This window comes from Tachypleus tridentatus, chromosome 9 (assembly GCF_004210375.1).
Source record: "Tachypleus tridentatus isolate NWPU-2018 chromosome 9, ASM421037v1, whole genome shotgun sequence".
NCBI lineage: Eukaryota > Metazoa > Arthropoda > Merostomata > Xiphosura > Limulidae > Tachypleus > Tachypleus tridentatus.
The window spans coordinates 129752595-129780069 of NC_134833.1; the positions used below are offsets into that span (position 1 = coordinate 129752595).

The 27475-nt window shown below is 34.6% G+C and overlaps 2 long non-coding RNA genes across 5 annotated transcripts in view; one reads left to right on the top strand and one right to left on the bottom strand.

Annotated features, from left to right (window-relative positions):
* Nucleotides 1-1907: 1907 nt before the first annotated feature.
* Nucleotides 1908-26041, bottom strand: LOC143226369 (uncharacterized). Its single transcript, XR_013014572.1, has 2 exons — nucleotides 25669-26041; nucleotides 1908-2400 (listed from the first exon to the last, which is right to left on the bottom strand). It is a non-coding gene; the product is annotated as an uncharacterized LOC143226369 (long non-coding RNA).
* Nucleotides 2522-27475, top strand: part of LOC143226370 (uncharacterized) — a 180903-nt gene continuing 155949 nt past the window's right edge. For 3 of the 4 annotated variants that reach the window (XR_013014574.1, XR_013014573.1, XR_013014575.1), the window contains exons 1-2: nucleotides 2522-2715; nucleotides 14051-14933. This is a non-coding gene — a long non-coding RNA (uncharacterized LOC143226370). Of the gene's footprint in view, nucleotides 2716-14050; nucleotides 14934-23001; nucleotides 23344-27475 lie in introns of those variants that run through there. The other variant, XR_013014576.1, reaches the window with a different exon arrangement.

Here is a 27475-nt window from a genome sequence, read left to right on the forward strand (position 1 = left end):
CACACCGCTGTGCTACAGGGGGCATTTAAATTTGAAGATACCTTAATCTGACTAGTATACTTGACATTTTGGACATACTGTTGTGTCTTTTTTAGATTGTTCATGTAATATAAAATAATAAAATAAACCATGTAAGACTCATTTATATAAATGTAATGTAAATATTAGTAAGTATGCGTCGTTTGGCAGACATTTCTTCTAAGTCATAGCTTCACAACTAATTTAGACGTGTCAGTTTAAAAGTATCAGTTTAAGGATCATTACTATAATATGATATCAAATCCCACTTCCTTCTATATCGAGACGGTACTTAGGAACCGGCACCGAACTCCAGTTTTTGTAGGTGACATTATTTCCTCTGTACGGGGAGCCAGTCCATCACAGGTTGACCTCCCATCTAATAGCTGATACCTATTACACAGCTGGGTAAACACACAGTTGTGATAAAATATCCTGCTCAAGGACACAACAGCACGTGGAGAGCAAAAGACTCGAACTTGCAACCTTCCGACTACGAGTCCAAAGGGCGAAGCCAGTGGAACGCACTGTACTTACAGAACAGTATACTGGAAAAACTGTTAACGAAAGTAGAAATACTAGAGTAGCATTTTACAGCCCCTTTCTCCAGTGACACATCGGTGTATCTGCGAGCTTACAACACTAGAAACCAGGTTTCGATACCCGTGATGGGCAGAGCACAGTTAGCCCATTGTGTAGCTTTGTGCTTAATTACAATTAACAACAGCATTTTACAACCTCATGCGTGTTTACAGTTCTTCAGCCGCTTCTCCCATACACTTCTATGTATTAGTTTCACAACAAACTGTAACGCTGATCGCATTTCATAAGAGTTCGTCCAAGCTGGCCTTCATCGTGTTTATTCTGGTTGACCACAGTTATGCACTGTTTTTCAACATCCAAATTTCCATCGTCAGCACGAGCGGCGAGAACGATATTAAACAACCCTTCATGGCAAACTTTTTACAGAAACTTCCCTGTACGGCAGACATCGGCTTTCGATATTTTTTTTCTGGAAAATTCTTAGAAAGAAATGCCTTTGTCACAATAGTATCGTAGACACAGTAATGTTCACTGAATCCTTGAAAGTATTATATATAGTAATGTGACTGATATAGTACATATAAACAAATTTTGTGTATCAGATACAAAACAATATATTAATTGAAAACAAATTGAGATGATTACTTATCGTAGAAAACCTTGTTGTACATATTAAAGCTAAATACATTAAAGTACTCGCTAACGAAAGTCCACAGATTTAATACTTCTTGTGTCACGTGCTCTATTTGGAACCAATAGAGAAATTTCCTAGTGATTTATACGAGTTTTAATGTCGCAGCATTAAAAAAACCAACAACTTTGCACCTTTGATAAAGGTGTTGTAATACGTCTGCACGTTCGAAGAATGGGTCCGAGATATATTTTGCAACCAGAAAGCAACAGCAGTAGTATATATTAATTATTCAAGGTGTCCGAAACGACCGGAACCACAAACACTTCAACGAACTTTATTTACAGAATGTGTTCCACGTGCTGCCTATGTAATTCGAAACGTGTTTTGTTTAACAGCGAGATTAACCCTACCTTCCCATGCTTAGACAGCGCCATCAGTCACGTATCAGAAATTAAGAAAAGTTGCAAGTCACGTACGGTTCTGGACTTTTCAGACACACTGTACGATGATTGGATCAGAGTAGCATTGTGAATTTTTGAGAGATATTTGAACAATCTAAGTGTCCCTACTCCGTTCTTTCTTAATTTTTGCCAAGACTGTTAAATGTGAAACATATTGAAACATTTGTTTTAAATAAAGTAACACAAACAAATGACACCTAACTCCAGAGGACGTTTTCTTTATTACTACCATTTGGACTTCTAGACTTTTTCAGAGCTTACAGCATACAAACATAAAGGTACTTTCAAGGCAGATACAAACCGAGCACTAAACAACGTCAAATGGTAAATGCTTTGTCCTTTTTCTAACATTAACCGGTATTGGATTGTAAGTTTGTTTAAGCAAAAATTAACCATAACACCCAGCGTAGTGTATGCATTAAGGTGGTATAAATCTACCAGAGGACCACAGTATAACAAAATGTTTTTTTTAAGGTAAAGAAATATTTTTACTAACGCATACATTTTCTATAAATGTGTTAAATAATTCGCTTGTTGTTTCAAGCTTTTCTACAACGAATTCTAGTTTTCAAAAAGCGTTGCTTCATTTTTTGGGATTTAACTTTTCTTGACGTTTTCGACACTAGCATCACCATGGGAACGATTATTTCCTTGTATATACGTAATTTGCATTACTGCTAACTGTCCTGTTGTGTACCAAGAAAAGACTGCAGAAACCGAGATACCCGTGCAGCGGTACCTCACCTGAAATAAACACATTCGGTGAAATGGTTGTCTGTATATTACAAAATGACTCATACTAACAGAAATCCAAGTGTTGTATACACGCCTGCGCACTCCATTCATTCCTCGTGTTTTCGTGTATTAGCAGTTGGCGGGAATCGTCTGATCAGACTACGTATGTTGGCCAAACTTTGTTATGTTATATAAGAAAAAGTTCTTATAGTAGGAATCCTGTATTGTTTCTAATTGCCGAAACCGGAAATAACTTGGTGGATCTGACAACAAGAACATTAGGAATACACGAAAATATAACTTAGACGAAACAAAAATCAACATGTGAGTATGTTAATTTATGAGTTATTTTAAATAGTTGTAACGGCTTAAGTAACAATGTATACTAAACAGATCCATTAGAGATCAAATTTAGGGATAGAAATTCTTAGATGTTTCTTAAGCGAAAATGCAAATATGTGTTTTCACATTTAACTGCACACCAAGTAATAGCTTAAAAACTGGTGTTTTATTATCAATTCTTTTAATCTCTTGGGGAAAAGTCCCCCCCTTCGCAGTGGAAATTGTTTTCCCTGTATACATTTATTATGGTCTAGTTTAGCTAATCAGAGAAGTAATGTTGAATCAATAAGTGAGACGTAGAAGTGAACAATCAATATAGGTGTAGACATTACAATATGTAATAGTAACGACTTGAAGGTGTAGACGTTACAATATGCAATAATAACGACTTGAAGGTGTAGACATTACAATATGCAATAATAACGACTTGAAGGCGTAGACTTTACAATATCCAATAATAACGACTTGAAGGTGTAGACTTTACAATATCCAATAATAACGACTTGAAGGTGTAGACTTTACAATATCCTTTAATAACTACTTGAAGGTGTAGACTTTACAATATGCAATAATAACGATTTGAAGATGTAGACTTTACAATATCCAATAATAACGACTTGAAGGTGTAGACTTTACAATATCCAATAATAACGACTTGAAGGTGTAGACTTTACAATATCCAATAATAACGACTTGAAGGTGTAAACTTTACAATATCCAGTGATAACGACTTGAAGGTGTAGACTTTACAATATCCAATAATATCGACTTGAGAACAATTCAGTCAACACTAGTACGAAGCTCAGCTCTGATATACTTCTTTTCTGGAGTGAATACTTTTGAAACATGTAACAAAAGATACATTACATTACATGTTTGTCTCGACGCAAAGCTACACAATGAACATTTTGCGCGCTGTACGCCGAAGGGAATTGAACCCTGTATTTTTGTTGTCCGTAAACTTACCATCGACTATTCGGGAAGGTTCTATGTTTATTGGAGTTTGTATGCAAATTTACTAGTGGTTGTTTATTATAAAGCTCTCGTTTATTGTTTTATAACAAAAGGGTTCCTTAATTACCCTTATTAATGGGGGATTATTTGAAGATTAATCCGGTTTGTTAAATGATGTCTTAACATGATTTATTGCATCCCTAGGATGTATTTTAAATGCATCCCTTGTTGAGACATCAATGTATTTTACTGTAAAGCTGAATCAGAATGTTATTCTATTGGGCGTGGCCAGGTAATTAGCGTACCAGAACTATAAATCCGAGAATGCATGGTTTCCGACCCACTGGTGTAGAAACACACTCCTGGACATACTTCTTAACCTGAATATGACCTAAGAAGGTCGAAAAGTAAAAGTATTAATACCACCCATACCTGCTGTCCTGAGATACATTGTTACTTTAATTGGGTTTCTCGTGATCTCGAGAAACACACTCCATTATCTGGGGCTGTGGGTGTGCTATAAAAGATGTTTAAAACCCGCTCTTCGATCAAATAAGAGTAGACCCCAAGAGTTAGCGATGGGTGGTGTTATTTAGTTGTCTTCCCTCTAATTTTGGCTGGCACGGACAAGTGGCTACTGTGAATGACAGGATTGTGGTTCACATCCGTTTGCAGCACTTTGAAGTGGTAGGTGCGCTACAATAATGACGGTAAAATCCCTCTAGTTGGTCAAACAAGGATGTCCCAAGAGCTCGTGGTGATGACTATCGAGGGCTTTAGTCTATCAATCCAAAATTAAAAACGGCTATTCGCGATTTGGTTTTTGTAAATTTGCGCGAATAAAACAAAGCTAAATAAGAAAAATATCTAATCACTTGCTCTGCTAGTGTTTTAATAGTGAGATCAATACCAGAACTCTGACAAACAAAAGGCACGATCAGGTTGTGACGAGAAAGAAAAGAAACATGTAAAGTATGATTGATACATTGCACAGCTAATAAGACCAGAAAATATGTTTACATCGTGTCAGGATTGGCAGTCCTTCTGAGCACGAGTTAACAGTCCCACCTCCTAAATAGGTCGTCAAAGTCTTCTTTGTTTCCGCAGTCTTCAATAAGCGAGATGTTCATCGACATAAGCTTCTGAGACGTGGATCCTATGGATGTGGATTCCCATTATTTTCAGTCACGTAAAATGGGTGAAGTTCAAGGTCTTATTTTTCCTTAAGGATACCGATGGCTTTATTCTCTTCAGATGTGATTATTAAAAAAAGTTGATAACTTTGTTTTTTTTTAGTCTGTCGAAAAAGACAGAACAAGACGTATCGTTAGAGCACGTGGGGTGATCTGTTGGATAAGAATTCTCACAGCCCATCATTTCCTAAATCATCATAAATAATTCTGACTTCGATTCGAGAAACAAATCTACAAACTATTTTCCTTCCTCTCTCTATATATATAAAGCAAAGCAGTCTGTCTGGTGTCTTGACTTTGGCAGGTGTTTTAATTTTTATTCGTGAAACTGATACTTGATGAGCAACATTTAACATCGTGCATAACCCAAACACTTTCGGACAAATGATTCATTCACGTTCTACAGCAATTTCAGCTTGCCTTCTTGTTACTGTATCTTTGCCAACAGTATGGAACTTTTTAATCATTAAAAATTCGTGATTTATTTGCCTAGTTATTATAGAAAGAGCTGTTATCAATGTTAACCTACGCCTCGTTTCAGTTGAAACCTTACCACAAACGTTCCATCTGTGTTCAATTTCTAACTGGTAAAATATTAACGAACTTTACATGTGTTTTTAATACTGGTATTTATATAGAACATCGATTTATCTAGGCCTGCCATTACTCAAAAGACACGGTCAACAAAACGAATTAGGCTCATACTTTAATTGTTAACAAAACAAAGGCGTGTGACTCGTAATCTGATGGTCGCGGGTTCGCATCCCCGTCGCGCCAAACATGCTCGCCCTTTCAGCCATGGGGGCGTTATAATGTTACGGTCAATCCTACTATTCGTTGGTAAAAGAGTAGCCCAAGAGTTGGCGGTGGGTGGTGATGACTAGCTACCTTCCCTCTAGTCTTACACTGCCAAATTAGAGACGGCTAGCGCAGATAGCCCTCGAGTAGCTTTGCGCGAAATTCAAAAACAAACAAACGCACTTATTTGTATGAATTAGTCTGGAAGTAGAAGAGTGAGTGATAAAATGATTCATTTGTTATTTAATGAACCTAAGAAATCCCAGCATCTCTTTTATTATTATTAAAGAGATTAAAGTTTAGCAATGAAATTCATTTAAAAAAGAACTAATCTTTTATGCGCCGTTAATTTTGCGTTACTCGGCCTTTTGTAACCATTGTAAATTATTAATCTTTTAAAATCTACTTTTGATAATGGGGATGTTTGAATTTTCAACCTGAAGAACACCTCGTTTAACATGTGGGCTAAATAGCCAGATCAGAGAACCTCGTTTAGAACCATTGAACAAGGAGAAGGCAACCAACCAGCAACAGCTGCTTCCTTTATGTTGTTGTTGTTGTTTTGAATTAAGCACAAAGCTACACAATGGGCTATCTGTGCTCTGCCCACCATGGGTATCGAAACCAGGTTTTTAGCCTTGTAAGTCCGCAGACATACCGCTGAGCCACTGGGGGGCGCTTCCTTTATGATTACTCTTAAATGAATGGCAGGATCCAGTGTCACTCTTATTACGCATCAAAAGCTAAAAACAAGATTTTTCATAGATTTATTGTAGGCTCGAACTTCAGACATTTTATAATGTAATCCACCTTTGAAGGTCACATTTAGATCTTTCATGCTACTGTAGATATTTACTATGTCCGTAGTCCTACACACACAAAATTATTAATTTTCCGAAATTCTGAAGTAATTGAAAAACAATCAATAGTTAATAATTGTGGTTGTTTGCAGTTTTTTTTAAGTTATGTCCAAAATGTTCAATGTTTTCGAAGACGTATATACATTCAGTGATCTAATGTTGTTTGTAACTATGTAACTGAGCACAAAGTTATACAATGCGTTACCTGTGCTCTGCCCAACAAGGGTATTGATAACCAGATTTGTAGCGCTGTTAGTCCGCAGACATGCCTCTGTGCCACTGAACGGGGTGGGGGGTTCCATTATTATTAATCTATTATTGTCAAATGACAGAACATTGCGAATGAATTACAAAACTTACATTCACTTTGTTTTTATTTTAAAGATACAATAGAATTGTATACAATTGTCAATCTGAGCAACAACTGAAAGTGACAAACAAATAAACAAAATCACGTTAGAAATCGTGTCTACAAGTTTTTCATTTCAATTAAAATGAGAAGAAATTAGTAAACTCGGTTAAACTAATGTTCTACTTCAACCAGAGATTTTTGTATCTTTAACCTCACTTTTTCCTCATATACGTTCCCGATATTAGATACATGCAGCACTGAGGTACAACACTAAATGATACTGTGCTAGTTATTTTATCCTAACTTAAGAGTATTTCTTTTTCTTTTAAGCGATAAAGGCTTAACGTGGTTCGGTGGTTTATGCGCTCGACTCGCAATCTGCAGGTCGCGTGTTCGGATTCCCGTCACCAAGCACGCTACCACTTTCTGCTTAGAGAACATTATAATGTGACCTATGGTGTTATTGCAACTTACATTTCCCAGGACCCAATTCCACACCTCTTACATACAGCAAAACGAACACCCTACCAGCTAAACCAAAAAAATGGTTAAACAATTCAAGTAACTCATATTACCAAATATCGAAGTGATTTACTACAAAGACTCGTCAGTTTCTGTTGCACCTGTGATTGATAATTTTATTCGTTTCTTAATTTATTTTAGTGTTTTCTTGTAATAGCTGGTTCATTAAGTCATTAACCCTGTTCAAACTTAGTATCCAACTTGGCTTACGTTTGGTATCAACACTTATATGAAGTAACAAGTAAGGATCAGCTTGTAAAATCAATGATTTTAGTAGCAGCTAAGGATTAGTTCAGGTGGTGATAGATATGGATTAGTACAGCGTCTAACATCGGTGGGTGGTGATGACTAGCTGCCTTCCCTCTAGTCTTACACTGCTAAATTAGGGACGGCTACCGCATATGGCCCTCGTGTAGTTTTGCGCGAAACTCAAAACAAACCAAACCTAAAGATGAGGCCACTTTTTGCATCACTACCTCAGTAACAACTGAATATCAGAGTAGCTAGATAGAATCAGTTTCCAACATGATATGCTTAATTCGTGTTAGAGTGAGAAGGGTATACTATTAAAACATCTATTTCATGGAAATTTTATAAATCACAGAGACTTTTCCAAACATATTAACCGAATTTTTCCGAAATTTGTGTAAATTTCCTGCTTGAATGATTGACTTAATCTGTAAGGGTTACTAGATATACTTAGTAAAATTTATGCTATTTTCAAGAAACGAGTATTCTTTGTAAGTGATTCTGGATTATCTCTATTTTACTTTTTTTAAGAATTTGTGTGAAATAGACAGGTAAGCTCTATCCTTTTTTAACTATGTAAAACAAACAAAAACAGCAAATAAACAAAACAAAAAATAAAGAGAAAGAAACGGTGTGAAACAGTTTAAGCTCAATATTAAATTTCACTCTATCTGGCAAGCGACTGTCACATAACAGGCACTTCAGCATAGACGTTACGTGAGAGTCGTGTGGCTGTCACGCTAACCCTACTAATTGGCATAGAATGAGTGGCTATAACCTTAAAACAATAACAACAAAAGTAAGAATAACCGTAAATGGAAAGTGAAAGTCTGAAATACATCGAATAAAACCAAGACTGACGAGGTCTGGGCTTGTCAAATAGATACTCGTATCAAATGACAAATATGCTTAAAGAAGCAGCTTTAAACAACGCCATTAAAGTTAGCCAGTAAGTTCAGTAAGCTTATCTTACTAAAGCTTACCTTCAGGTTATACTCCGTAACCAATAAATAAAAATCTCTAAAAGTACTAACAGTTTATTTCAAAAATTAGAATCAGTCCCATAAACCACCATTCACAGTTTATGAACCGATTTCACTAGAATTTTTCGTAAAATCTGTATCACTTGATTTCATGAAGATTTTCCGTTATGAAAGTAAAATATTTTTGTGTTAAAATTACGGATTTTCAGTATCGTTTCAAGGTTTAAAGTCTTTTTATAATAAAACAAACCTAAATGTATTTACCATCTTTCATAAGAATAAGTTGCGACAAAGATGAGAGTTTGTATATATTTCATATAAAGGTACTCCAACTTATTGCTGGTCTTAAATTAGTTTTATATGTTGGAGTGGTTCCTTAACTGGCTCGAGAAGGCTCTCTTGAAACAGCATAACGGCTCATAGAATGGCTCTGAGTTTTCAAGTGCAAACTTTTAGCTCGTAGTTCCGTCATCTCTTGACCGATTTGAGATCTAATTACACTTTTGGGCTCGGGAGGTCAAACCCTTTCGATTGGTTAATTTGACATGCTCAAGCTCTCATAGACTAATTTACTCTAATCCTGCTTAAAAGAATTTTAATTTGTGGGTAGGCTGGTAGAGGTCTTGACGAATAACTGTTGTTGTTTTTAATTTCGCGCAAAGCTACATGAGGGCTATCTGCACTAGCCGCCCCTAATTTAGCAGTGTAAGACTAGAGGGAAGGCAACTAGTCATCACCACCCACCGCCAACTCTTCGGCTACTCTTTTACCAACAAATAGTGGGATTGACCGTAACTTTGTAACGCCCCCATAGCTGAAAGGGCGAGCATGTTTTGTGCGACGGGGATTCGAACCCGCGACCCTCAGATTACGAGTCGAACACCTTAACCCACCTGACCATGCCGGGCCCCTGATGAATAAAAAAGTTGAATAGGGTATACGCAAGTCCCACCTTTAATATTACTGGCGAACAGGTATATAGGTAATAAAAAGAAAAAAAGGTCCCATAGATTAATTTATTCTAATACTGCCTAAAAGAATTTCAAACGCCGCAGCTATTGAGGATACCCTCTTGTTAAAAGTGTTCAAATATGAATCATTTCAAGCGCTTTGGAGACAGTTTGTTAACATAACTTGCAGACATAACAATCGAACTGGTAGACGCCACCTTTATAAGTTACTTTAAATAAAGTTAAAATTATAAATAGTACTTGGACTGGTTTTATTTTTGTTTTGACGCTCAAAAATACAATGCATCTCTCGCTCTCTATAAGGGCTTTACATTTCTTTACATTTAATTAAACGGAAATTAGAAAACACTTGTAATTCGATGTACGAATCCGATTGGAAGCTTTCGTGACTTTGTAAAACAATGTGATCACACGTGTTATGATATTTTTAGCTGCTGCTCATAGAATGAGTCTGAGTTTTATCAAGTACAAACCTTTAGCTCATAGCTCCGTCATCTCTTGATCGATTTGAGATATAATACAGTTTCGCACTCAGGAGGTCAAACCCTTTCGATTGACGTATTTGACTACGCCTAAAGTCTCGAAGATAAATTTACTCTAATTCTGTCTAAAATAGTTTCAAGTGTCGCGGTTATTAAGTATCCCCTCTTGTTCGTATTTTATCGAACAGTTGAGACACGTTAGTACAACGAGCGCGCGCGCACGCACGCACACACACACATTTATAAAAGTGTACATGAATAGTGATATTTTCATTTCATTTTATTAAATGTTTCTCATATCTGGTATAGCCTAGTGGTTAGTTCGATCGACTCCCACTTTACGGGTCGTGGGTTCGAATATGGCTATTCTTTCAGCTCTTCTCAATACGTCTTATTCAAAGTATTTTCTTAATTGTCGTCAGAAGGATATTATTTTACATCCATAAATACATTTTCAACACGTATCTTTCATTTCGCGATTACATTTCTCATGTGTAATTTTTACATATAAGCACCGGTAAGGTACTTAAAACATATTTTTTTGCTTTGTATAAAAAGTTATAACGATAATGTTGAATCTGAGTAGACTAGTGTGTTCTTTAAGCTATAACGATAATGTTGAATCTGAGTAGACTAGTGTGTTCTTTAAGCTATAACGATAATGTTGAATCTGAGTAGACTAGTGTGTTCTTTAAGCTATAACGATAATGTTGAATCTGAGTAGACTAGTGTGTTCTTTAAGCTATAACGATAATGTTGAATCTGAGTAGACTAGTGTGTTCTTTAAGCTATAACGATAATGTTGAATCTGAGTAGACTAGTGTGTTCTTTAAGCTATAACGATAATGTTGAATCTGAGTAGACTAGTGTGTTCTTTAAGCTATAACGATAATGTTGAATCTGAGTAAGCTAGTGTGTTCTTTAAGCTATAACGATAATGTTGAATCTGAGTAGGCTGGTGTGTTCTTTAAGCTATAACGATAATGTTGAATCTGAGTAGACTAGTGTGTTCTTTAAGCTATAACGATAATGTTGAATCTGAGTAGGCTGGTGTGTTCTTTAAGCTATAACGATAATGTTGAATCTGAGTAGACTAGTGTGTTCTTTAAGCTATAACGATAATGTTGAATCTGAGTAGACTAGTGTGTTCTTTAAGCTATAACGATAATGTTGAATCTGAGTAGGCTAGTGTGTTCTTTAAGCTATAACGATAATGTTAAATCTGAGTAGGCTGGTGTGTTCTTTAAGCTATAACGATAATGTTGAATCTGAGTAAGCTAGTGTGTTCTTTAAGCTATAACAATAATGTTGAATCTGAGTAGGCTAGTGTGTTCTTTAAGCTATAACGATAATGTTGAATCTGAGTAGGCTAGTGTGTTCTTTAAGCTATAACAATAATGTTGAATCTGAGTAAGCTAGTGTGTTCTTTAAGCTATAACGATAATGTTGAATCTGAGTAGGCTAGTGTGTTCTTTAAGCTATAACAATAATGTTGAATCTGAGTAGGCTAGTGTGTTCTTTAAGCTATAACGATAATGTTAAATCTGAGTAGGCTAGTGTGTTCTTTAAGCTATAACAATAATGTTGAATCTGAGTAGGCTAGTGTGTTCTTTAAGCTATAACGATAATGTTGAATCTGAGTAAGCTAGTGTGTTCTTTAAGCTATAACGATAATGTTGAATCTGAGTAAGCTAGTGTGTTCTTTAAGCTATAACAATAATGTTGAATCTGAGTAGGCTAGTGTGTTCTTTAAGCTATAACGATAATGTTGAATCTGAGTAAGCTAGTGTGTTCTTTAAGCTATAACGATAATGTTGAATCTGAGTAAGCTAGTGTGTTCTTTAAGCTATAACAATAATGTTGAATCTGAGTAAGCTAGTGTGTTCTTTAAGCTATAACGATAATGTTGAATCTGAGTAGGCTAGTGTGTTCTTTAAGCTATAACGATAATGTTGAATCTGAGTAAGCTAGTGTGTTCTTTAAGCTATAACAATAATGTTGAATCTGAGTAAGCTAGTGTGTTCTTTAAGCTATAACGATAATGTTGAATCTGAGTAGGCTAGTGTGTTCTTTAAGCTATAACAATAATGTTGAATCTGAGTAGGCTAGTGTGTTCTTTAAGCTATAACGATAATGTTAAATCTGAGTAGGCTAGTGTGTTCTTTAAGCTATAACAATAATGTTGAATCTGAGTAGGCTAGTGTGTTCTTTAAGCTATAACGATAATGTTGAATCTGAGTAAGCTAGTGTGTTCTTTAAGCTATAACGATAATGTTGAATCTGAGTAGGCTAGTGTGTTCTTTAAGCTATAACGATAATGTTAAATCTGAGTAGGCTAGTGTGTTCTTTAAATCTAATATCGTTGACATTATTTCATGAACTGAAGTACAAACTAACGAATTACTTATTTTTAGTTTAACATATAATAACAATGTTGTTATTCTTTCGTGAAATGTAGTGCATACTAGCGATCTAACGAATTACTTACCTTTGTCCTGACACCGAAAACTAGCTTCGACGTTATTACACAAACTGAAACGCAGACTAGACTTGTCTTAGGCTTAATTTAGAATACCATTGCTGATGGTTATAATAAGTTTTTATATACACAAGCCAGAAATTTTGAATATGATCTATCATCACAAGTTTATCTCTTTTATTCACCAACTGGTCTTTCTGTACCTAAACTACTGGAACAGACTCTTAGCAAATCACCTAGACTGTAAACGTCTAACAGTTGCTGCTTTATCGTCTGCTTTACTGGCTAACAATGTAAAAAAACAACAACTTTGGTTCAGAACCAGTGATATTTTACCAGGGTTCTCGGACTATATATGAAAACTAACTTGTGGCTGAATCAACAACAAAGCAACATAGAGAGAATTTCTCAGAGCTTTGTAGATCATTTTTGAGGGTATTATTCTCTGGCCAAACAGTCGAATTTGATGACTTTTAGAGCGCACGCACGACCCGAGCGGGTTTGTGCGATAAAAGGATGCAAGCCATGAACCCTCGAATTCACAATGTGGGTACACTGACCACTGGACCATGTCCGTTCTTTTACTAAAGGAAGGTAAAATGGAGAAAATATACATAATAATAATAATTTGTTGAAGAAAAAATTAAATGTTTTAAAATCACTTTGGAATGTAAAATCTCCTACGCCATTCTTACAATAACTCCTATAAGTTGTCTTTTTAAACTACTAAGTTGTCTTTCTAAACTACTAGGTCTACAATAAAAATAGGCAAGGACAAGTTGTAGAATGTGGTTTTTGGACGTGTTTACCGTTCTTGTTTTAGATTTGTTGAGAAATACAAACATAAAAAGCGATACTCGAGTCCAGCCTGGTTTACGCCAGCAACAATTCAACATTTTTTTACAAGCAAATAAAGAAAATATTCTATTTGACAATTAATCAGTAAGGTATGGTATGGTATTCGTTATATAAAAACTAGAACCAAATGTGCATATTATTAGCAAACAAGTATTAAACTAGAAACGTGTTAAGCGTATTTTTAATCTAAGCAGCAATACGCACCCTATACAGAGTACTCAGTGAGTTCTAATATTGGCCCCTGTAATGTTCTTTGTTTAGCTCCCGTGACTATTGTTTTTGTATTCCGTATGAACTGAATACTGTTTAACAAATCAGTCATCTTACAACTGCTAATTAAGTTTCATCAACGCAATATGCAACGTGATGCGCAACGTAAGCTACAATTATAACGAAGATTTCCACAAGAATACACTGTATGCATTTTCGGGAATTGTTTTCATGTTTTTTATTATAACTTTGCACGAAAGAAAACTGTGGTAAAAAATTGGTTGTGATGTGTTAATAGCATCTTATTTGAATTATTTCTACATGTATAAATTGTTAAGTTTGTTTACTTTGAAACTATCACTTAAGTTTTGCTATTGAAAACGTTCTACTATTCGTTATATTTCAGAACTACAGATGCCAAGAGTGAAAACAAAAAGTTGTCTGAATCAAAAGTCTATAAATATCATTACAAACATGTCGTTTGCGTGTTACACGTGGTGCACGTGCAATAAAAATTCCCATCAGATGAAGGATACGAGGAGTTTGACGTACAGTTCCAGCCAATACTCAAATTTAAGGCTTAAGTCCAGACGTTTCCATCAGTGCACAGAATAAAAACAAAACTCTGAAGGCCGATCAGGATATTTCGGTCTTGTTATGATTTACAGAATGAAGAAAAAATGTTAACAGACCCTTTTACATGGGACTCTCGTCACAGTTTGTGTTAACGGATCAAAACGAATACTGCCAACTTTTTAAAATTCTATCTTAATAAAAGACGCGAAGCTGGCATCAAAAGTAGTTTCTATATCAGGATACTGAGCCATGAAATGTCTATAGTGTTTGTTTCATTGGAACTCGGAAAAGAAATTTTGTGAACCTGACGATGACCGAAGAAGGTCGAAACGTTGTTCGCTCTTCTATGTAAAATATTTTCTCAACCCAAACGAGCCGTTTTTTGCATAAAGAAGTGTCTTGTTCGTTTTCCACAATTCAGTTACTTAAAGCATCGCCAGAGGTCTCTGTGATATTCTTAGAAAGCAAACAGTGCATTCCGAGTGTTCGTGTAGTTGGTTGCCTGTGGCTGCTATCCAACCAGGCCAACACAAATGTATTTGGAACAGTCTGAGTGCGTATTTAATAATTCAATTAAAGATCATGAGAAAATGTTTTATTCCGAATCGTGTAATGGTATTCGTGTAGTTTATTGTGATGCAATCAAAACATATTTTCATCGAGACGAAAGCCAAACTGTCAAAAAGTCGACTGAGAAATTCAAACTCGTAATGGTAAGACATTTTATTTCTTTAGCTTTGTTGTCATAGAAATGGTGATTTAGTTTAAATATATTTCACGGTTTTTATAAGAAAAACTTGCATGCTACCAGACTGCAAATAGTCTATTAATAAATGAGTTTAAGTTTAAACTCCAAGATCTATTAAAATTATCATTCTTGACAAAACGGTGGCTGTTACGCAATTACATCTCGAACTGTTTCTTTAGACACTCAATTCCTATAAGAAATTAGATCCGTCATAATTCGTTAATTTACAATAAACAAAGTCATATGTTCAAGGTTATAATAAAAAGCATTTATCAATGTTGAACCAGTTAGGACGAAACTAGTCTAGAGTAAAGAAGAAAAAAAAAACAGTCTCTATTCTTAGCGTTACAAACCACGTGGAAGTTTGATATTGTCTAGTGTTATTATGTATTTAACAATAAAGTAACAACAGCGAGTTTGTTCGACTTCACTGTTACTAATTATTTCTGTTAATTCTCCTATGGGTAAAACAGTGTTAAAAGTGACGTTTATTTTTACTGTACTCACACTGACAAAATATTCTTTAAGAAACTACATAGAGGTTTTATTTCCTTTAGTTTATCAGGCAGTTTTTGTTTTCTTATCTTTAATTCTTTTAGAAATATGGAAATATTACACTTTACTGCTTAGTAATGCTCTTGAAATGCGATTTAATTTTTTTTTTCCTTATACTATTTCATGAAAGCGATTGTACTTTAAAAACATACTGTCTGGAATTCTGGCATATGTCTGTTTTATCGGCTCTGAAGTTAAGGACCCGCCAGTAAAAGACATCATGATACATCGTGATGTGACAGATTTTGATAATATTATAATGTAATAACTGTAAACCTTGATGTATCAGAAAAAATGGGCCACAAAAACACTATCATATTTACGTTTTTAGGAGCCGTTTTCTAAATGTTTAAAAATAATAGCTCTGAGTGAAAAGCGTCGTTTTTATAACTGTTAACAATAATCATAGCTCAGTGTAAGTTAAAAAGATTCATTAACTAGATATGATAAGGATAGTTTTTCTTCATAATTTTCAACAATAACAGTAGCAGGGTGTATATAGATACTTTGTAGAACGTTCAACAATAACAGTAACTCAGTATAATAGGCACAGATTTCCAGAACTTTAAAATAATAATAATAGTAATTAGGTGCGATTGGAGTTTGTTTGTTTGCTTTTTATTTAATATTCAATAATCTTAATTACTCTGTGTATTATGAGCAATTTCACGTATTTTTTTCTGCAATAACAGTTGCTCAGTGTATTATGACAAGTAGTTCTCAGATAAAATAAGCACCATTGTAAAAAGTTATAAAGTAGGTAACATGATTTCCATTTAGTGAATCCATGTTGATTTCCTCTTATATTTTACTAGATGATCTTGGAGACGTTTATTTAAATCATGGAGATAGAATAACTTTAACAAATGTATTTAATTTATATATAGAATGTTTAAATGTGTGTGTGTGCGCGCGCGCGCGTGAAGGGGAGGATTAATTTTTAATTTCTGAGATCAAAAGTCAACACGTGCTGTATGAAGGACAATCATCATGAAAAGCATGCTTATGTTGGCAGGGTCAAGTGTTATGTCCCTCAGAAAATATGTAAAAACAAAATAAATGTATGGGATTAAATCTGTAAGCAGCTGTGAATTCAATATAGCTTAAACAAATGCATGACTGTTTACGTTAAATTCACGAACATCCAATCAAAGGTCAACAAACCATCATTCACGGGGAGCTAGACTTAAGTCAGCATAAATATGTACATTTTGTTACAGTAAAGTATTGTACTGTCTACATACAGAGTAGGTATTAATTGTTCAGTTATATTACTAATTTAAACAACTATGTATAACAATAGTAAATTAGCTATTTCACTCATTGAAATAACATATTGGCGTACTGCATCCTTCTGGGGTCTCATCCATAAATGACTTACATCCAGTTTCAATGTTGATGACAGTGTCACAATAATTATATATTAAACCTACAGCACTCTGTCTTTCTGTAAACCTCAAGTAATTATTCAACCAATGGTAAACAAATGCCGAACGTTTACATGGTAGTGTGGCTGTTTGAGTAACATAAAGATATTTGGTACATGAAGCACGCTTTTAAACAGTCAACCAGTATCTGTGGCCCGTCCTGAAGATGTGTAGAAAGCCATCTTGTCTTCCATCAATAAAGTTATTCATATCAAAAATATCAGTATTTGGCAAATATTTCTTGTAAAAACCTATAGTCTGTCTGATACCAGAGATAGAAAACTACTGTGTTAGTTTTGATGACGTGAGTTGATGTTGCTTGTTTCACATGTACATCAAATCTGGAGGAAAAACTTCTAATCAAGTGTTTTCCTAATCTTCCACGGAACTATATTCTGCATTTGCAAGCTGGGTTTGTCGTTGACTAACTCATGACATGCTAACATTAATATTAATTTATCTGTAATATTGCTGTTTTACTTGAAGATACGATGCGAAGAATCATCCACGTTCATTCTTAGCTGGTCATTTCTTTACCGCATTATTTGTTTGTTTGTTTTCAATTTCGTGCAAAACTACTCTAAAGCTATCTACGCTAGTAGTCCCTAATTTAGCAGTGTAAGACTACAGCTAGTCATCATCACCCACCCCCAATTCTTGGACTACTCTTTTTCTAACGAATAGTGGGATTGACCGTAACTTTATAACGCCCCACGGCTGAAAGGACAAACATATTTGGTGTGACGGGGATTCGAACCCGCAACCTTCGAGTGCCTTAATCACCTGGCCTTGTCGAGCCTACAGCATTGTTCTATCAGGGAAAAACCAGAAACAAAAATAGGGGGTTCGGCCTAACTTCCGCGATCTTCACCACACACACACATATTTGCGTACATGTGTGGTTTTATCAAAGTTTGTTTTGAAAAACGTACCCAGAATTCCTGCATTAACTCTATGTTTGCGCAGACTCGATAAAAGTAGTATAACTAAGTCGTTTAACGAATAACTTTATTTTCTATATTCTTGCTATTTTACTTTCATCGTATATTTATTTATTTTACCTGCATACAGGTCTTTACTTCCTTTAACCTTTCTATGTGTCCCCTGCTAGAACGCAGGGTAATTCTACGGATTTACAACACTAAAATCAGGGATTTCATTCCCCTCGGTGTACTCAGCGGATAGCCCGATGTGGCTTTGCTATAAGAAAACACACACACCTTTCTGTATACAACATTTTAATTTAAATATACTAACCTTAAGCTAAGAAAAGAACATATATATATAACAGATTCGTACTTATTGAAAACATAAATTAACAACTATAGAAGCAATAAAGTAAAGATAGGCCTGGCATGTCGTGGTGATTAGGGCGTTCGACTCGTAATCTACGGGTCCCAAGTTTGAATCCTTGTCAAATTACTCTAGCAGTTGGCTCCAAAATTAGATGTAGAATTAAGAAGAAGCGATAAAACTAATACATTAATGAAGGAATACTCAGATGAGTGTACTATAACACTATTTGCAGTATGCAAATCAACAAATCACCAGACTAACACAGCCGATATCAAGTTGTGGTGGAACGGAATGTATGAGAACTACATTCTGATCGCCATTCCGTAGGTGATTTTATGCCACCGAAAATTTATTGTTTTTGGGAAAGGTATTTAACAACTTTTTTGCTGCGCAAAATATTCACATCTTCAGATCAAGGATTTTGAAATCCCAAGACAGAAATATCCCTTGTATCTAATCTTATTGGTAAATAAAGGAATGTGATCAACTTAGGAAGCAAGAACCATCCAGAAAGAGACCTTCAACAAGTCGAGGCCCCGTACCACCGGTTGTATTAAAACAATAATGATGTAAGTTTGTTTACAAATATGAACACATACTTTAAGAATGAGTGTGACTCAACTAATTTATTAAAGATAACGGGAATATCCGTGAGCTCATTAACAAGATTTAATTGATTTATCTTGATCTTTCCGGGAGGCTCGGTTTCTAAAATTAGAACGAAGAAAAAGAAAGGAAGAACGTTAAATATACGTAATGAGTATTCCACGGATAACTAATGCTTTTGAAATGGAGAGTTTATCACTGAATATGCTAACCACATTCGTTTCATCAAATTTTTAAATACAGATGTGGTGATTCATGGACTATGAAAACAATGTTTTTGTTAATACACACGTCCAGTAACAAAAAAGTATTTTATATTAAGGATAAAAGTTTACTCGTTCTTTGCGAAGCTTTAGTTTACAAATATCTTTTTTTTTTTCTGCCATATATTGGTTATTTGAAATATTAAACAGCTTTTATAGTTTGTTTAAAGTTAAGCACAAAGTTACACAATATGCTTTGCCCTCCACGGGTATCTAAACCTGGTTTCTAGAGTTATAAGTCAGCACACATACCGCTGTATCACTGAGTGGTACTTTTAGAGAAAAATCTTTGAAATGTAATATTGTTTATTGTTCTCTTATAGGTATCCATTAATAAATACCTACAGTAAAAATCAATAAGTTTAGAAATAACTCGTTTGCGCCATCTATTGGCAATGTTAAACATTAAATAGGTTTCAGAGTAAAACCTTTGAAATGTAATACATTTTTTTATTATTCTCTTGTAAGCATCGTTGAAAACAGTGAAAATCGATAAAGTAAAGTTAAAAAACGTATAACAATAATTAACAGTATCGTCACATCAAACAGAAATCCTTAAAACCTCATTTCATGTGATTTCTTTAGTGACGTCTGAAAAACAGAACTGATACACATTTGAATCAATACATTTCTTCATTATAATTCACGTCTAAATTACAGGCTTCTTCAGCTGACATCAGTGGTTCGCAACCTGTGGTACTTATACCATTAGTGGTACGTAGAGATCTTTCTGGGAACTAGAGTCTTTAAACTGAAAATTTAAGGACAGTTTCAGTCAGCCACCAAAAAATTCTATTAGCCAACACTCAATGTTCGAACATTGTTAACTTACGATTGAATTATCTCTTTTGATCTACCTTTTGTTATGAAATGTAAACTACGTTTAAGTTAATTTTAATAAATTATACAAGGTGTAAGTGAGAGTGCTTGATATGAAAATGGTGTAAAACACTACTTTAAAAAAGTGTTATAATGAAAAAGTGTCTTTGTATACTCGGAGGAAAGAAATAACCGAAAACCGAAGACGCATTCACTCATTTTATGTGTAAAATATGTTGGTATTTTTCATTATCTATTTTGCCTACGTTGTTAGTAAATCTTTTAACTAACGAGGCCACTAATCCTCAGACAATGTGCTGCTTAAATAGTTTAATACAAATGTGTTTGATACAAAAGCTGATGAGAACGAATTAACTTGAATTAACCTCTTGTTAACAGATTGCCTTAAACATTTCCTCTTGAAAATTAGTTTGGACTAAGAAATGTTCTAAACTGTTTGTGATATATACATGTATATAGTAAAACACTCAAGCGAATCGCTATGAAATGCTTAAGCCAACGACAAAGTATTGACACACGTATTTCAAACGAAACGTTAGATCCCGTTTCATTTCAAAGCTACTTCTTTATGTCTTTAAGCTATTCTCACCCAACACTTTACTCACAGTAGTAGTGCATAATATTCATTTTTTAACAATTTTTCGATTTAGGATTTGTTTGTTTGTTTTTGAATTTCTCACAAAGCTACTCGAGGACTATCTGTGCTAGCCGTCCCTAATTTAGCAGTGTAAGACTAGAGGGAAGGCAGCTAGTCATCGCCAACTCTTGGGCTACTCTTTTACCAACGAATAGTGGGATTGACCGTAACATTATAACGCCCCCACGGCTGGAATGGCGAGCATGTTTGGTGCGACGGGGATGCGAACCCGCGACCCTCAGATTACGAGTCACACGCCTTAACACGCTTGAACATGCCGGGCCTCGATTTAGGAAAAAATATTTTACTAGAATTTCAGCCTAACACGAATAACTCACTGAAATATTCGTTTAGTTTAGAAGATAAATGACGCTGGTGTTCAGACGTAAATTCACAGAAAGAGGGAAAAGGCAACTTTTTAATTTTACTGAAAAATAGTAACTTTGAACAGTTTCAGTCGAATGTGAGTTATGACGTTTATGACATGAATAAATTATAAGATGAATAGTAAATTAGATTAGCTAAAACTAACTTTTTTATTTTGAACAACAGTGAACATTAACTATTAATTACTTTTGGGGAAGAATATTTTATTACATAGGTAAAGACGTCTATCAACACACTTTAATGTTTCAACTTAACCGCTAGATGTCGGCCTATGACAGACAAACTCCACCAAACTCTCTGTAAAACTAATGCGGTTTTTAAAGAGTTAATACAATAGATATAGTCAGAAAAGGAAACCCTGATAGGTAAGTTTCGACTAAATATTAATTTTTTGTCAACCCCTTGGAAACTTTGACTTATTTTAATATAAACCATCTCCAATATATATATTGTGTTCCTACACTTACGTTATTAAGCTATTAATTTATTCTGATGCACAAAACCATCTCGTAACAACAAGAGTTGTCGTCGTGATGTTCCATAGCAATAATATGGTGAAGAACTCGAAACAGTTACGAATAACCTTATTACTACACAATATCTAACAATTTTCCTAATCAGAAGTTTGTCAGTATTCCTAAAACGAAAGGTAACAATATAAATTTTTCTACTTAATGTTGTAATCAACAATAAAGTTACTCACAATTTAACTAAGTTAACTCTCCCTAATTTTCAAGTAATAGACTAAAAGAAAGGTAGCTGGTCAACGTTACCTTCATAAATCCTGGAGCTACTCTTTTGCCTGAAAGGTCAAACATGTTTGGTAATTGCAGTCGAACGCCCTAACCACTAGTCCATTTCACAACTATTAGCTTTGAAACTTCAAAAATAACTTTAAAACCTGCTAGTACTTGGTAAGCAGGTCTTGTGGTGTTGTTAGTGGGCCCGGCATGGCCAAGCGTGTTAAGGCGTGCGATTTGTAATCTGAGGGTCGCGGGTTCAAATCCCTGTCACACGAAACATGCTTGCCCTTTCAGCCGTGAGGGCATTATAAAGTTACGGTCAGTTCTACATTAGAATGTTAATTGGTTCATTTTATTGTATTTTATGAGTTACTGATCCGTCATGTATTTCTCTACTGTATTTCTTTTGTAGATATTTCCAGAAGACGTATTTTGATGTTAAGATTTGTTTTATGCGTTAATAATTTGTCATTGTTAAAAATCTTTTCATTTTGGTTTAGTTGTTTTATTTATATGAATTTTTTATTATTTATTTTGTGCTATATTATGTTTTAAAAAGTTTAGTATAGACTTGTAACATACCTGCAATTAAATATTATTACCCCATGGTAATATTTGGTTTTACTATTGTAAAATAATCTTACTGTTGTTTATTGCATCATTGTTGAAGAATTGATCTAAACTGTATCTTTGCTAAAGGGTTTGGTTTTATATTACTTTAGTGAAATGTAATTTTTATTATTAAAGGATCTATTATAATTATGTAACTTATAGCTAGCTCTGTTAAACAGTTTAATTGTGCTAACGTTTTGCTTTATTATTTTATACATTATATTACATTATCTCTTTTTAAAATCACCGACATGGCCAGGTGGTTAGGACGCTCAACTGGTAACCTGAGGATCACGGGTTCAAATCCATGTCACACGAAACATGCTTGCCCTTTCAGCCGTGAGGGCGTTATAATGTTACGGTCAATCACACTATTCGTTGGTAAAAGAGTAGCCCAAGAGTTGGCGGTGGGTGGTAATGACTAGTTGCCTTCCCTCTAGTCTTACACTGCTAAATTAGGGACGGCTAGCACAGATAGCCCTCGTGTAGCTTTGCGCGAAATTCAAAAACAAACAAACAAACTGTTGTTAGTGTCCTCTATTTAGAAATTTCCCTTTAACATGCTTAAGAAATCACTTAGGTTGAATAAAGCTAAACAAAGAATTATTATTATACAGAGTTTCCTTAGAATTACTCGTATAACATTTTCTAACTGTTTGTTCTTCAGAACAGATCACGAAATCTTAGAGAAGTATACGGATGAACAAAGTACGACAACAACATCAACAAACATTTGCACGTGAGATGACACAGAAAATTTATTGTTTGGTTATTTGTCCTTGTTGTACTGCAAAGCTACACAATAAACTATTTCTACCGTGGGGAATCGAGTCCCAGAGATGAGAATTCTAATTATGTAAAGTTACTGCTTACCCACTAGGGGATCAAATAGGTGAAGCTTGAAAGTTTCATATTCCATCTTGAGAAAACTGTATTAAACAAGGTAAACTAATAGATAAAACGTTTTATAAATTTATGAAGTCTTTAATAAAGTGTCATCAAATGAAAGAGTTACAAAATGGCATAAACTTTAAAAACTGAGATGGGTACGAACCACAACAATTGTTACAATATTATAGTTTAGTAGAATTATGAAAGCATTTGAAAATAAACCTAACCCTAACGAAGCTGTGTTATTTTTTTAAAAAATCGAGAATTCACTTATAACAGACGAACTTCCTTGAAAGTTGAATATTTAATACTCCAGATGGCAAGGCTTTTGAAATCTTTAATCAAGATGTGATTGTTGTTGCTTTCACTACGCATGCTAATTCCGGATCCATGAAGGATTTGAAAGTTGTTTTCCAGCAGTTCCGTTTGTTACTCCTATGTGCATAGCCTCATAACTTTAATTATCGTATTGTTTTGCCAATGTAATTGAAATTGCAACTATCGTACGAATATTTAGAAACGATCCGAGAATAAATAGGATTTGGTAATTGGTCGTTAGATTTGGGTAGATTTTGAGTTTTGAAATCGAATGCAAAAATACTAGGAAAACCAGTGCCATCAGCCGTATTAAACCTATAAACGAAGTTTGTCTTCATAGCCAAACACATTGCTTGGGAAAATTGGCATCCAATTAATAGTTTGATACGAAACTACGGTGTTGGTGTACACAGCTTCGCAAATATAATATTCGCCGAGTTTGGTTTTTACAAATGACATGGAATAAGTAAGATTTATCAACACTGAATCAAAACTTGTCACACTCTGAATTTATTAAAGGTGTCCGTAAATTGTAAAATTCGCAGGCACATGAGAGTTGCTTTAAAGTGAAGAAGATACATTTTCTGTTCGTTTGTTTTTCCATTTATTGTGTCGTCTCTGGTATTTAGTTATTGCAGTTTAAATAATGAGAGGGCACTCGTGGAGACTCTAGTCAGGAGGTATTTACACAGCGCCGCCTGGAAACAACAAGCTGTTGTGAAAGCACATGTAATCACGAGCACTTAGTGATTTCGTAAGAAACAGAAAAACAAACAAGTGAAATTTTGTATTCCCGTGAACACGTGGAATAGTAAAATAAGTGATATAAGAATATAATGATAAAACCATGTCAACATGACACAAAGTAATCAAGATAAGTAAAATTGATAGATTAAAAAAAAAACAACAAGCGTTTCAGAAGATATAATTCCTAATCCCACACACTTAGAAAAAAAAAGAACATTCGAACTATCGAACTTGTTGCTTTAAGAAAATAAGATATTTAGTTTCTTACTGAAAATCAGCACTGATTAAATAAGTGTTCGTGTATGAAAAATACTCGGACTTGATCCGCAAGTGCTTTGAGTTTAAGCGACCTCTGTGATCAACATATAAAGATTACTTTTACTCAGACTTTCTCTGCCTTGCTTCATAGTGTAAGCTAATACTCGCTTGTCTTTCAGACAAATGTCATTGTACCTTCTCTCAGGATATTTATACATTTCACGCGTAATAAGTTTCTCCAAACTAATGTATAACAAGTAGTAATTCTAGTCTTGACTAAAACTGTAGTGGCCAGGATTCGAACCTGTGTTTTCTTGATAGAGAATAAAAAAATAAACCTTCTCTGGACTTCTATAATTGGCGCGGCATGGCCAGGTAGTTAAGACGCTCGACTCGTAATCTCCGTCGCACCGAACATGCTCGCCCTTTCAGCTGTGGGGGTGTTATATAGTTCGGTTAATCCCATTATTCGTTAGCAAAAGAGTAGCCTTAGAGGTGGCGGTGGGTGGTGATGACTAGCTGCCTTCCCTCTAGTCTTACACTGCTAAATTAGGGACGGCTAGCACAGATAGCCCTCGTGTGACTTTGCACGAAATTCAAAAACAAAACAAACAAACCACGCTGAAGCTTTATTCTCTCATAATAGAATTGATCTGTGCATTAACAATCACACAGAAAGTAGTAAACAGTGAAAAATAATATTTAAAACCCGTGCTTTTTGGATGCAAATTTACTTTGTTTCTATGACATTTCTTTGCCGCCACTCTAAATCCAATTTGTTGTTCTTTCAGATGTTTCCTTAATACAAAGCTATGCAATGTGCTTACTGTCTGCATTCTGTTTATCACAAGGAATGGAACCTCGCATTATCAGTCCGTAAACTTACCGTTGAAACACCCATAGACTATTTTGTTTAAATGGCATTCTCTTTTAAAAAAGCCCACATTTCAGACGTTTTATTAAAACGGTGTGTTTCAAAAATTTGCGCAAAGATACACAAGGACTATCTACGCATGACAACGCTTAATTTTGAAGAGATGGACTACATGGAGGACAATTAGTTAACATCACCCACCACCATCTCTTGGGCTACTCTAGTCTGATGAAATAATGAACTCACCATTCTTATCGTGCATCCTTGGTCTTGAAGTGAGGAACACATGCTTGCGACACAGTGTCACGAACCACAAATTCTCTAATTCACAGTCCGGGTGAACTAATTTTGAGACCACAGTCAACTCTCCTGATATCGTAGAGACTGTCATTTCATTCGGGTAAGCCTATGTATTTAGAACGCTAAAAACAGGGGTTCGGTTCCCCTCGGTAAACTCCGGAGATAGCCCGATGTGGCTATTCCATAAGAAAAACACAAACACATTTCATTCGATTTTGTTGTTGTTGTTGTTTTATATTTTGACTTTTCTATATTTCAAGCGTATATATCGTTTCTTTCTTTCTACTTAGCTAGTTAATGTGAGATAGCGTTTTTGTTAGACTACTTGAATTCTTTATTTTAGACTGGCATTACTCATTTAAGACAAAACCAGGACTATTAAGTTAAGAATGACATTACTTAATTAAAATAGAACCACGGCCAGTTAGTAAAAATGACATTATTCAGTGAGACAGAACCATCACTATTCAGTTAAGAATGGCATTATTCAGTTGAAAAAGAACCAGGACTGTTCAGTTAATAATGACATTATTTAGTTAAGACGATACCAGGACTATTTATTTAAGACTGACATTATTAAGGAAGATTGAAATGATTTAGTTATATACCATAGAAGTTCACGTCAATTTGTATCAACTTACCGTCGATGAAACAAAACGTGTGAATAAACATATACGAACTTTGATATGTCGTCGGTAGATGACACTGGTGTTTCGAATACCAAACAGTTTATAATTTAGGCCAAAAATATCGTCAACAGCTTACGAGTAGCAACTGATCAAACAGCACATTTTATAAATCTTAATAACCAAGAAAGTAAGAAATGTATACTTAATTAGGTATACTCATTACCAGGTTGATTTTTAGTTCTGGATTAAATAGGTATTTTGCTCTAATTGGTAGTTAACATCAATACTGTAGGTAGCTCTTTGACTTATCAAGCGTTAAGTTGGAAACGATCCACAATAAATCTTACTTTAAAATTTTAGATAAAATTTTCCGTGCTAAAAAATATAAAAATTTAGAATTTATTATAAAGGATATATTTTAAGTGCGCATCGTACGTAGTATGTTCTACGTAAAAAAATAAAACATCTCCCCATACACACAAAGAAAATCTGGCTTATTCGTTAGACGTTAAAGCTATTATAAAAGTTAGAGCTTTCAGCCACGTCATAACAGCTTGTAGAATGGTTTTCAAATATAAACTTTTATTTCATAGCTTCGTTATCTCTTTACTTTACTTGAGATTAATTACAGTTTTGGACTTTTCGAATGATGTATTTAACAACGCTCATAGTCTCATACATTAATTTACTTACACTAAGCCTACATAAAAGAATTATAGTTGAGAGTAGAGTAGTAGAGATACTGATGAATACCGTGTTTCTCCGAAAATAAGACAGGGCTTATATTAATTTTCACTCCAAAATATGACACTAGGGCTTATTTTCGAGGGATGTCTTATTTTGATATATTAAAAAAATGAAGTTATAAAGTAAAACTATTAAACTAACCATTTAAAATAAACTATTATTAAACTATTAAACTAACTGATTAATACTTAAACAAACTAATTAACTAACTATTAAACTAATTAATAAATTAATTTTTTTTTATTTCTTTCCTCTTCCTGCCACTCTTAACTAGGGCTTATTTTAAAGGTAGAGCTTATATTAAAACTATCCCCAAAAATCACACTAGGTCTTATTTTATGGGTAGGTCTTATTATCGGAGAAACACGGTAATATAA